The sequence below is a fragment of the Colobus angolensis genome, unplaced genomic scaffold, assembly GCF_000951035.1.
Source record: "Colobus angolensis palliatus isolate OR3802 unplaced genomic scaffold, Cang.pa_1.0 Scaffold85, whole genome shotgun sequence".
NCBI lineage: Eukaryota > Metazoa > Chordata > Mammalia > Primates > Cercopithecidae > Colobus > Colobus angolensis.
In genome coordinates this window covers 5,911,469-5,922,873 of record NW_012122376.1, presented here as the reverse complement: position 1 = coordinate 5,922,873, position 11,405 = coordinate 5,911,469, and the positions used below count along the sequence as shown (strand labels likewise).

General features: G+C 39.3%; 2 protein-coding genes across 3 annotated transcripts in view; both read right to left on the bottom strand.

Moving 5' to 3' along the window:
- Positions 1 to 11,372, bottom strand: part of CUZD1 (CUB and zona pellucida-like domains 1) — a 43,370-nt gene extending 31,998 nt beyond the window's left edge. Inside the window, exon 1 of the mRNA XM_011930229.1 lies at positions 11,224 to 11,372. The gene's annotated coding sequence lies outside the window, so the exon portion shown is untranslated. The remainder of the gene's footprint in view (positions 1 to 11,223) is intronic.
- FAM24B (family with sequence similarity 24, member B) overlaps positions 1 to 11,382 on the bottom strand; it is a 26,486-nt gene extending 15,104 nt beyond the window's left edge. For both annotated transcript variants that reach the window (XM_011930231.1, XM_011930232.1), the window contains exon 1: positions 11,224 to 11,382. The gene's annotated coding sequence lies outside the window, so the exon portion shown is untranslated. The remainder of the gene's footprint in view (positions 1 to 11,223) is intronic.
- Between the last annotated feature and the right edge of the window lie 23 nt (positions 11,383 to 11,405).

Here is an 11,405-nt window from a genome sequence, read left to right as displayed (position 1 = left end):
CATGTACTGTTCTTCAAATAAGTTATTTTTAACTAAAAATAAATGAATAAAAGGCCTTTGTTTTTAGGGACTTTTCAGCCAATAATAAGCAAAATTGTTGTTGCATTATATATGGAGATTATAAAGAATAAGTCAGGTTTCATTACAAACTGGGTTTTTTTTTTTAACACAAATGCAAATAAGAATTCTTCTCGTATAACAATGTTCCTTCTGCTTTATATTTTCTTTGGTCTTTAAGGACTATACATAGAGACATCATAACTACTTTTCTCTCCAGGTGTCCAAATGGGAGAAACCAACTGCTGATGGTATTTAGCTAAATGACTGTGTAAGAATCACCTGTGGAAGGTATATTCCCACTCATTGTGTGGACAACTCTTCTTAGTACCAAGCGTGGTCTCTATCAGGCAAATCAAGCTGCAGGGCCAGCCTGGGAGGGGACAGCCTAAAGGAAGCCCATGAAGCATTGAACCTGAGCTCAATTTCAATGAGAACCATTACTGAATAGTGGAAAGACCAGAGACAAAGAGCCATCTTTCCAACTTCCATTAAGCCAAGGCATTTGGTCTTATCACCAGGACATGTAGCTTTCTGGCCATGTTAAAGAATCTCTATGGAAAGAATTCAGCTGCTCCTACCTACAGGTAACAGTGACATCCACAATCACAAAGTAATAGCTGACAGTACACTGATTGATGATTTCATGCCTGGCACTAGCTCTTAGATATTTCATTCTCTTAAGAGACCCCATGAGGTAGGTAATACTATTATCATCCCCATTTTATTAATGGAGGCAATAACAAATGGGAAAACATGGACATAAGGAGGTTGAGAACTTGTCCAAGGCCACACAGTTAGCAGGGAAAAGGGCCAGGAATTGAACTCAGCAAATCTGGTTCCAGAGGCAGGCTATAAACGACAAGACTAGTGGTTAGCAAACTGTATGTGCATTCGAATCAGCTACAGAGCTTTCAAAAGCCTTTTTAGAACAGTTTTCTATTTATTTTTAAACTGAGTAGATAGGACAGAATTCCCATATGGCCCTCTCCCCTGCTCACATACACTGTTATTTTCTTTTATTCAGTCTGTCCTGTTTAGTTTTGTGTTTAATTCCTTAGCGAATACTTCATTTGCACTGATTCACTGAAGTAACAACCTCAAAACTTGATTACTATCCATAGGCATAGCCTTGGATGTTGTTACCAGGGCTCTTTACCAACATCTCCTGACTGTTTTTCCATTTCCTGGTTTCATTTTCAGGCTGGCCCCCTCCACATACTGGGCCAGTGTCAACTACAAGCCCACATCCTTAAAATCTATGATCTAAAAAGGAGAGAGATAATGTCCTTTTCCAGGTTCCACAAATCCTACAAAAGGAGTTTGTTCTTCCCTGGATCACCTGCCCTTCAATTGTACCAGTCCCTGTGGAAAAAGGGACAAGGGCCCATGATCTTGTTCAGGTCAGGGTCACATGCATTGTCACTGATAACTCCTGCCACAATCACAGTGGATAAGTGGTGAAGCTCATCCCCAAGGGAAAGGGATTCCGAGCCAACTGAAACAACACATGCTCACTGTAGAAAGCAAGAGTGAAAAACATGAAGTTGTTGAAAAAGTTTAGCATTACAGTAATTTTATTCTGATCATTTAATACAAGAAAGCCAAATAGGAATTCAAATTTTCAACTTTACTTTTGGTATTGATGAATAATGAAGAACCTTAGCTTCTTCATATTTCCACAGTTCATTGGAGTTAAAACAATCAGGTATTACATATTTCACTTGCTTTTTTCAAAGTTCTCCTAAAAAGTTGTGAGAATTCTACACCAACATGGGTCATTGTTGCATAATATCACTGAGGTCTGTTGTGTGTACTACTTTTCACCAGCAAAGGAAAAACGAAGGATTTTTTGAGTAACTTTTGTATACATATTTAGGTACTACACTTTTACTAATAAAAGTAACTTTGACAAGAAAAAACATCTTGTATCACTGTGGTGCATGTTACAATTAATAAGACAATATTAATATATTAACTAAGTTCGGTAATTTATATTCCGTTTTCTCACTCTGTGTGTTGTACAGTTCTATAGGTTTTGACAAATGCATGTATCCACCATTATAGTATCACATCCAGATTAATTTTGCCCCCAAAATCCCATGCTTCACTTATTCAACATTACCCTTCTCCCTTCCCCCTGCCAGACCCTGCCAACCATTCTTTTAATTGTTCCTGTAGCTTTGCCTTATCCAGAATGTCACATAGTTGGAACCATATAGTATGTAGCCTTTTAAGGCTAACTTGTTACAACTGGCAATGGTCACTTAAGGTTTCTCCATGTCATTTTGCTACTTGACAGCTCATTTCTTTTTATCTTGGAATAATATTCTATTATATGAAAATACCAGTTCTTTATTTACCTACTGAAGGACATCTTAGTTGCTTCCAGCTTTTGCCAGTTATGAATAAAGCTACTATACAAATTCATGTGCAAGTTTTTGTGTACCCACAGATTTTCAGCTCAGCAGAACAAATAACTAGGAGTCCAACTGCTGAGTCATATGTACCATTTACAATTCCAACCAGCAGTGAATGAGAATTCCTGGTGCTATGCATACCCAGCAGCATCATTTGGTATTGTCAGGTTTTGCTTTTTATTTTAGCCATTCTAATACATACTTGTTAAGTATGATGTTAGCTGTAGGTTGTTTGTACACGTTATTAACTTGAAGAAGTTCCCATCTATTCCTAGTTTCCTGAGTAATTTTTTTATGATGAATGGGTGCTGAATTTTGTCAAATCCTCTTTTCTGCATCTATTGATATGATTTTTATTCTTTTATTCTTTATGTGATAGGTTGCACTAATTGGTTTTCAATATTGAACGAGAAACATACAAGAATACCTTACACACACCTGGAGTAACTCCCACTTGGTGTTGATATATAATACATTTTCTACTTGTTGGATTCTATTTGATATTCTGTTGAGGATTTTTGCATCTGTGTTCATGAGAGGTATTGGTCTGTATGTTTCCATTCTCCTAATGATTTTATTTTGCTTTGGTGTTAGGGTAATGCTGGCCTCATATAATGAATTAGGAAGTGTTTTCTGTGCTTCTATTTTCTGGATAAAACTGCAGAAAATTTGTATTATTTCTGCCACAAATGTTTGGGAAAATTCACAAGTAAACTCATGTGGTCCTGGTGCTTTATTTTTTGGAAGGGTAATTATTAATTTTTTTTTTTTCCTAGATATAGGCCTATTTAGATTATATATTTCTCCTTTCTAAGTTTGGGCACATTGTGTCTTTTAAGAAATTGATCCATTTCATCTGTCATCAAATTCAGAGACAGCTGTTTGTATATTATTCCTTTTTTACCCTTTTTTTTTTTTTTGAGATGGAATCTCACTCGTCGCCCAGGCTGAAGTGCAGTAGTGCAATCTCGGCTCACTGCAACCTCTGCCTCCCGGGTTCAAGCGATTCTCCTGCCTCAGCCTCCTGAGTAGCTGGGACTACAGGCACGTGCCACCACACCTGACTAGTTTTTTATTTTTAGTAGAGATGGGGTTTCACCATATTGGCCACGCTGGTCTCTTAACTCCTGACCTCAGGGGATCTGCCCAGCTCAGCCTCCCAAAGTGCTGGTATTACAGGCATGAGCCACCACGCCCGACCTCCCATTTTATCCTTTTAATGCCTGTGGAATCAATACTAATGGTCCCGCTTTCATTTCTAACATTAATAATTTGTTTCTTCTTTCTTTTTTAGCCTTCCCAGAGGCTTATCAACTTTATCTATCTTTTCAAAGAACCAGTTTTTTATTTCATTTATTTTTTCTGTCAATTTTATTGATTTTTGCTGATTTTTATTATGTCTTCTCTTCCGCTTGCTTTACGTATACAGGCATACCTTGTTTTACTGTGCTTCACTGTACTGTGCCTCATAGATACTGCACGTTTTGTGAACTGAAGATTTCTGGCAATTCTGTATTAAGAAGGTCTATCAGCACCATTTTTCAAACAGCGTGTTCTTACTTGTGTCTCTGCTGTAACATTTTGGTAATTCTTACAATATTTCAAACTTTTGCTTTATTATTATATATGTTATGGTGATCTGTGATCAGCAATCTTTGATGTTACTATTGCCATTGTTTTGGTCCACCATAAATCATGACCCTATAACATGGCAGACTTAATCAACAAATTGTGTTCTGAGTATTCCACTGACTGCCATTCCCTCATCTCTCCCTCTTCTCAGGCCTCCCTATTCCCTGAGACACAAAAATATCAAAATGGTAACAATTAATAACCCTACAATAGTCTCAAAGTGTTCAAATGAAAGGAAGAGTCACGTACGTCATACTTTAAATCCAAAGCTAGAAATGATTAAGCTTAGTAAGTAAGGCATGTTGAAAACCCAGATAGGCTGAAAACTAGGCCTCTTGCATAAAACAGTTACCAAGTTGGAATGCAAAGGAAAAGTTCTCAAAGGAAATTAAAAGGGCTACTCCAGCGAACACACAGATAAGAATGTAAAATAGCTTTATTGCTGATATGAATAAAGTTTTAGTGGTCTGGATAGAAGATCAAACCAGTCACAACATTCCCTTAAGCCAAAACCTAATCCACAACAATGCCCTAACTCTCTTCAATTCTGTGAAAGCTAAGAAAGGTAAGGAAACTGCATAAGAACAGATTGAAGCGAATAGAGGTCAGTTCATGAGGTTTAAAAAAAAAACCATCTCCATAACATAAAAGTGCAGGGTGAAACAGGAAGTGTTGATGTAGAAGGTACAGCAAGTTATCCAGAAGCTCTAGCTAGGATAATTCTTGAAGGTGGCCACATTTAACAATGGATTTTCAGTATAGATGAACACAGACTTCTATAGGACAAAGATGCCCTTTAGGACTTGCATAGCTAGAGAGGTCAATGCCTGGCTTCCAAGCTGATTCTGACTCAAAAGGCAGGCTGACTTTGTCACTGGGGACTTATATAGCTGATGACTTCAAGTTTAAGCCAACACTCATTTACCATTCTGAAAATCCTAGGACTCTTAAGAATTATGCTAAATCTGCTCTGTCTTTGCTTTATACATGGAACAACTAAACCAGGATGACAACACATTGGTTTACTGAATATTTTAAGCTCCCTACTTTGACCTCCTGCTCAGAAAAAAAGTTTCCTTCAATACATTAGTGCTAACTAATGCCCAAGAGTTTGGATGGCAATGTACAAGGAGATTAATGTTTTCATGTCTACCAATACAACATCCATTCCACAGCCCATGGATCAAGGAGTAATTTCAACTTTCAAGTCTTATTGTAGAAGAAATACATTTCATAAGGCTTTAGTTGCCACAGATAGCAATTTCTCACAGTTTCTCTTAGGTATGCCTATAATATGGCTCTTCTTTCTCTCGTTTCTTAAGGTGAAAGCTCACATAATTGATTTTAGATGATTCTTTTCCAACATGTACTCGGTACTCTCCGTTTCCCTCTAAGCACTGCTCTTGTTGAATTCTACAAATTCTGATGAGTTGTATTTTCACTTTCATTTAGTTCGAAATACTTTTAAATTTCTCTTGAAACTTCTTTGAGCCAAGTGTTATTTTAGAAGCATGTCTGTTAATCTCCAAATATTTTAGGATTTTTCAAGTATTTTTGTTATGAATTTCTAATTAAATACCATTGTGATCTGGGAACATACTTTGTATAATTTCTATTCTTTTAAATTTGTTAAGGGGTGTTTTATAGCCTGGAATGTGCTCTATCTTGGTAAATGTTCCAGGAGTGTTTCAGAAAAATGTGTATTCTGCTATTGCTGAAGTGTCCTATTAATATCAATTAGATCCAGTGGACACATGGTACTATTCAGTTCAACTATATTCTTACTGATTTTCTGCATGCTGAAACTGTCAACTACTGATTCAGGGTTGTTGAAGTCTCCAACATTAATAGTGAATTTGTCTATTTCTCTTTGCAGTTCTATCAATTTTTGCTTCACATAGTTGATGCTCTGTTGTTAGGTACCTATACATTAAGGAATTAATTTTGCCTTCATTTCTCTGATGCTTCTTCCTTTATGTAGATCCAAGTTCATGACCTTGGATCATTTTCCTTCCCTCTGAAGAACTTATTTTAATATTTCTTGCAACACAGGTTTATCACTGACAAATTCCCTCAGCTTTTGTTTGAGAAAATCTTTAAGTATCCTTCATTTCTGAAAGATAATTCTTGTGGATACATTCTAGTTTGGTGGGGTTTCTCTTTCAACATTGTAAATATTTCACTCCAGTCCCTTCTTGCTTGGTTTCTAATCAGAAATGTAATTCTTATTCTTGTTCCTCTATAGCATGTATTTTTTCCTCTGGCTCCTTTCAGTGACTTTCTCTTTGACTTTGGTTTTCCACATCTTGAATATAATATGCCTTGGTACAGACTAAGCTTGAAAAACCTATGGCCCGCGGGCTGTATATAGCCCTGGACAGCTTTGAATGCAACTCAACACAAATTTGTAAACTTTCTTAAAACAGCATGAGGTTTTTTTGCAATTTTTAAGCTCATCAGCCATTGTTAGCATTAGTGCCTTTTATGTGTGGCCCAAGACAATTCTTCTCCTTCCAGAGTGGCCCAGGAACACCCCTGGTATCGACCTTTTGGTATTTATCTTGCTTGGTGTTCTCTGAGCTTCCTGCTCTAAGAGCGGGTTTGGTGTCATTAATTTTGGATAATTCCCAACCATTATTGTCTCACATATTTCTTCTACTCTATTCTCTTTCTTCTCCTTCTGGTATTACCATTATACATGTTATTACAAGTTTTGTAGCTGTACAACAGTTCTTGGATAGTCTACTTTTTCATTCTCTATTTTCTTTGCTTTTCAGTTGAAGAAGTTTTTATTACCAGTTCTTCAAGCTCATTTATTCTTTGGCCTGTCCAGTCTCCTGATAAACCCATCAAAGGCATTCATTTGTCACACTGTTTTTTGACTTGTATCATTTCCTTTTAAATCTTCCTTAGCGTTTCCATATCTCTGCTTACATTACATTACCCTTTTACTCTTGCATGCTATCTGCTTTTCCATTAGAGCCCTTAATATATCAATCATAGCTACCTTAAATTCCCTACTTGAGAATTACAAAATCTGCATCATATGTAAAAATGGTTCTGATATCTCCTTTGTCTCTTGTTCTTTCTTGCCTTTTAGCATGCTTTGTAAATTTTTGTTGAAAGCTAGACTGAGGTAATCAGGCTACTTGATTCATGTCAATCTGGCTAGAAGTTAGGCTGTGTTTAATGTTTGCTGTAGTTATCGGTGTCAGAGGCTTCAATCTACTATTCTTGCTTTGAGTTTTCACATTGTCATTGTCTTTGGGTTTCCCCCAAAACTCCTTTCAAATAAAATGTAGTCTGATAATTATGGGTCACAGTTGGCACTAGGGAAAGGCAGTCTCCTAATTTAACAAAACCCTGAAACTGGCGATCAACAGCTTGCTGATAAGATCTCAGGAGTTGGGCAAGTGGGTTCAAACATGTGCACTAAGAGGCAAAATGGCAGAGTTTAACTGGTATATGACCTTCTAAGAACATTTAATGGGTAAGAGAAGAATGCTTCAAGTAAGCATGCATACAACTCCAGTAAACACACTACGCATATGGCCCTGCCCTAGTGCTGGCATGCCACTGAGCATGCGGACCACTCACCCTGAGGGAAGAATCAGGCAAGAAGTAATGCAACCCCGGAAGCCTGTCAACATACAAGACCCAAAGTCAAAGGTCCAACCACGCACTTGATCTCTCAAGGCACTTGCTTGGCCCTCTTCCAAGTGTACTTTTACTTGCTTTTGTTCCATTTATAAAGCTTATAAATAAATTTTTCCTCCTGCCCTAAAACTTGCCTTGGTCTCTCACTCTGCCTTATGACCCTTGATCGAATTCTTTCTTCTGACAAGAATTAAGGTTGCTGCAGCCCCCTGCAGATTCACCACCACTAACAACGGGAAAGCTAGAGGGGGCTGGAGTCTTCTAATTGCCCTTTCCCTAGAACAGATGAGGCTCTGGTAAAGTAGTTTCCCTTGAGAGAAGGCTTTTGTTAGGGAAAATGCTGAGGGCAGTTTTCAGAACGGTTACTTTGCCCCCTCCTTCTGCATGAAGCAAGAGGGAGTTTTAATCCAATCCTTGTCCTAAGAATCTGCTGCAGCTCTGAAAGGTAAAACTCCCAAAAGTGTAAGGGCACCATATGAGTGGTCTCCCAGGAGTTTCTAACTCTCAAGCTAATTCACACTCAGTCTCCAGTACGTCATCAATGACCATTTTAAGTGTACCTACTATTTACTGCCTCATGAGGATTTCTGTTCCTAGCATGTTGATCTCAGTTGTGATTTTCTGCATTTGCCTATCCAGTTTTGGGGTGACCATTTGCTTTGTGACCTCCATTATCTGACGGATATTTTAAAGGCTGTTAATGTTCCATTTGTTCAGCTTTTTTCTTGTGAGGACAGTTGTGATTGACTTCTAAGCTGTTTACATGTCACAGATGAAACCAGAAGTGTTAAAAAATAAGAAATAGCACACAAAAACAAAACCTTTCTGGAATATTCAATATTTTGAGGGTAAAACGTCCTGGGACTAAAGTGTTTGATTGCCACTATACAAAGGAACTCTGTTAGCAACAGTAGATACATATATGATTCTACTCTAAATTCTACAACAAGTTATATGTAATAAATTTCTCTTTAAAACAGTCAAGCAAAAAAAATACATTGTGATATTGGTGGAAAGATTTCAAAGATACGCCTTATTCTTTATTTCAAGTGAAAAAATAAAAATAAAGCAAAAAATACCATTTGTCATTCATGACAAGAGTAACTTATTACATTAAAATTGAGGTCACCTAGGCACCAGCACAACACCCTGGCTTTGTAACCATTTGAAGGGTTCTTTCTGCCTGCAACAGAAAGGCCATGGCATTGTAGTAAAGGAAGAGATTAATAGACATGAGGCCAGCCACACCATGAGGGAGACAGATTTAGTACTCAAATCATTCTCGTCCAAAATTTATAGGTTAGGGATTTTTCAGAGGCAGTTTGGGGGAAGTGGTGGAGGTCGCTAGGCTTGCTGCTTATTAGTTGGGGCAGAGATGAAATCATGAGGGGTGAAGCTGTCCTCTTGCATATTGAATCACTTCTGGGTGGGGCTGTAGGAATGGTGGGTGTCAGACATGCAAAAAAACCTGAAAAGATATCTCAAAAGGTCAATCTACAATAGAGGTGTTATCTGCAGGAATAATTGGGGAAGTTGCATATCTTATAACCTTCTGAATAATGACTGATAATAGCTCATGTCTGCACCTTAGCAGGACCCAGGCTCCTCTCCTCCTGCCAGCCTGATGCAAAAGCAGTTGAGTTTGGGGGAACGCCTATTATAATTTAAACTACAGCCTAAATGTCCCAAAAGCCCAAGAATAATCAAGGCAAGATTGGGGGTGGGTTAGCTCAGATCTCTTTCACTGTCATAATTTTCTCACTAACTTTTGCAAAGTTTTTTCAGCTTTGAAAATAAGATTGAATTTGCCAGTTTCACCTCTTCCTACTCCTCTTATACTGTGATAGAGTTCCCAAACAACCTCTATTGCTAACTCTATCAATTACATACAACAAACCTATACTCGATCTCTACTAGGCACAAAACAATTCCTAATTTCAACAACTGTACAGATGGTTGGGAAAACAAATGTGAGAATTATTTGGTAAAGCTCCATACCACAAGAGAATTATAGTATCTAAAAACTCTAAGTGTAGCAAAGAGAAATTACTGACAAATTCTCAAACAGTGTGGAGGGCTGTTTTTGGCACTAAATGATGAACAGGATTTTTCTTGCTATCCAAAAGAAGGGGCATTCTAGGTAGAGGGAAAAGCATGTACAAAAGCAGGGGGGTCTAGGAAGCAAACATAAGTCAAGGATAAAGGGCTTTGTATGCCTGTTAAGAAGTAATGGTGGCCAGGTGCGGTGGCTCATGTTTGTAATCCCAGCATTTTAGGGGGCTGAGGCGGGTAGACCACTTGAAGCCAGGAGTTTGAGACCAGCCTGGTCAACATGGCAAAACCCTGTCTCTCCTAAAAATACAAAAATTATCTGGGCCTAGTGGTGCACGCCTGTAGTCCCAGATACTCGGGAGGCTGAGGCAGGAGAATCGCTTGAACCCAAGAGGTGTAGGTTGCAGGAGCCGAGATCACACCACTGCACTCCAGCCTGGGTAACAGAGTGAAACTCCATCTCAAAAAAACAGTAATGGTGATGGCGATTCAGTCAGAAAGCATCAAGCACCAGGACAATTGATAAAAGAGTAGAGGGCAGTGCAGAAAATGAAATGCGGGTGAGGAGATAATGGCTATCGACCAGTAAAGAAACTCCTGGAATTGTTCCGATGAAAGCTAGTATTTCAAAACAGAGGCAGAGATGGAGAAAGACAGGAAAGTTTTTCTTTAAAAACGAAAAGTAAAACAAGACTGGGTGATATATTGAACATACGAGATTGAAAGAAAGGGGAGACGACAAGATGCTGTAGGTTTTCCGCCTTATTCAAGGAAGTCAAAATCCAGCTTATAGTATTGATCTTGCTCATGAAGTTTCAGATAGGTAATTCTAAAAAGCCTATTTTCCCTTAGGCTGTCCAATTATGATAACATGTATCAAAGCTAACTTATGACTACAATGGGCAGGGCATAAAGAGCACAAAGTCTGGTGTACACAACTTAGAATGCATCTGGAGTACAAAAGGAAAAAAGAGGCGAGATCTACTTCCTATCCCACGGGGCATCTGGAAAACTCCCTCAGGCGACAGCTCCATCCAAACACCTGGGATCTTTCTCAATCTTCTGATTTCTGTTACGAGGGCGTCCAGTACAGTCCTGGCAACGCCGTAGGATCAGGGAGCATCAGCTGAGACAGCAACTGGCAAAGGCCCGTGTGGCCCAACGCCCACCACTAACGCCGTTCAATATCTACCTCAACTCCCCTCTAACGCGAGAATGTGTGTGAGGGAGGCAGGGAGAGTTCGGAGTAAAATTAACCTGACTCGACAGCGCGTCTGCCGCGCTAGCTGCCACAAATGCTGCAGACCCGACGGAGTGGAGGCAGAAAAGGCCCTGGCGTCCACTCGGGAGAGAATGAGGTCAGGAGTCCGTCCTGCACATCGCGTAGAGCAGAGACCACACCTACCTGACCACAGATGCTCCATCCGCCCAGCAACCGTGGTCCATGTTGCCTGCTATTTGTCCAGCGCCAGCGTCGAAAAACCACCCTCGTGCCCGCGCGCTGTGCAACGCGCCTGCGCATAGTCTCCAGAGGCTGAGCGCGGGGCTGCCAGTGCGCATGCTCGGCTCTTTCGCGCTTCCTGGGCA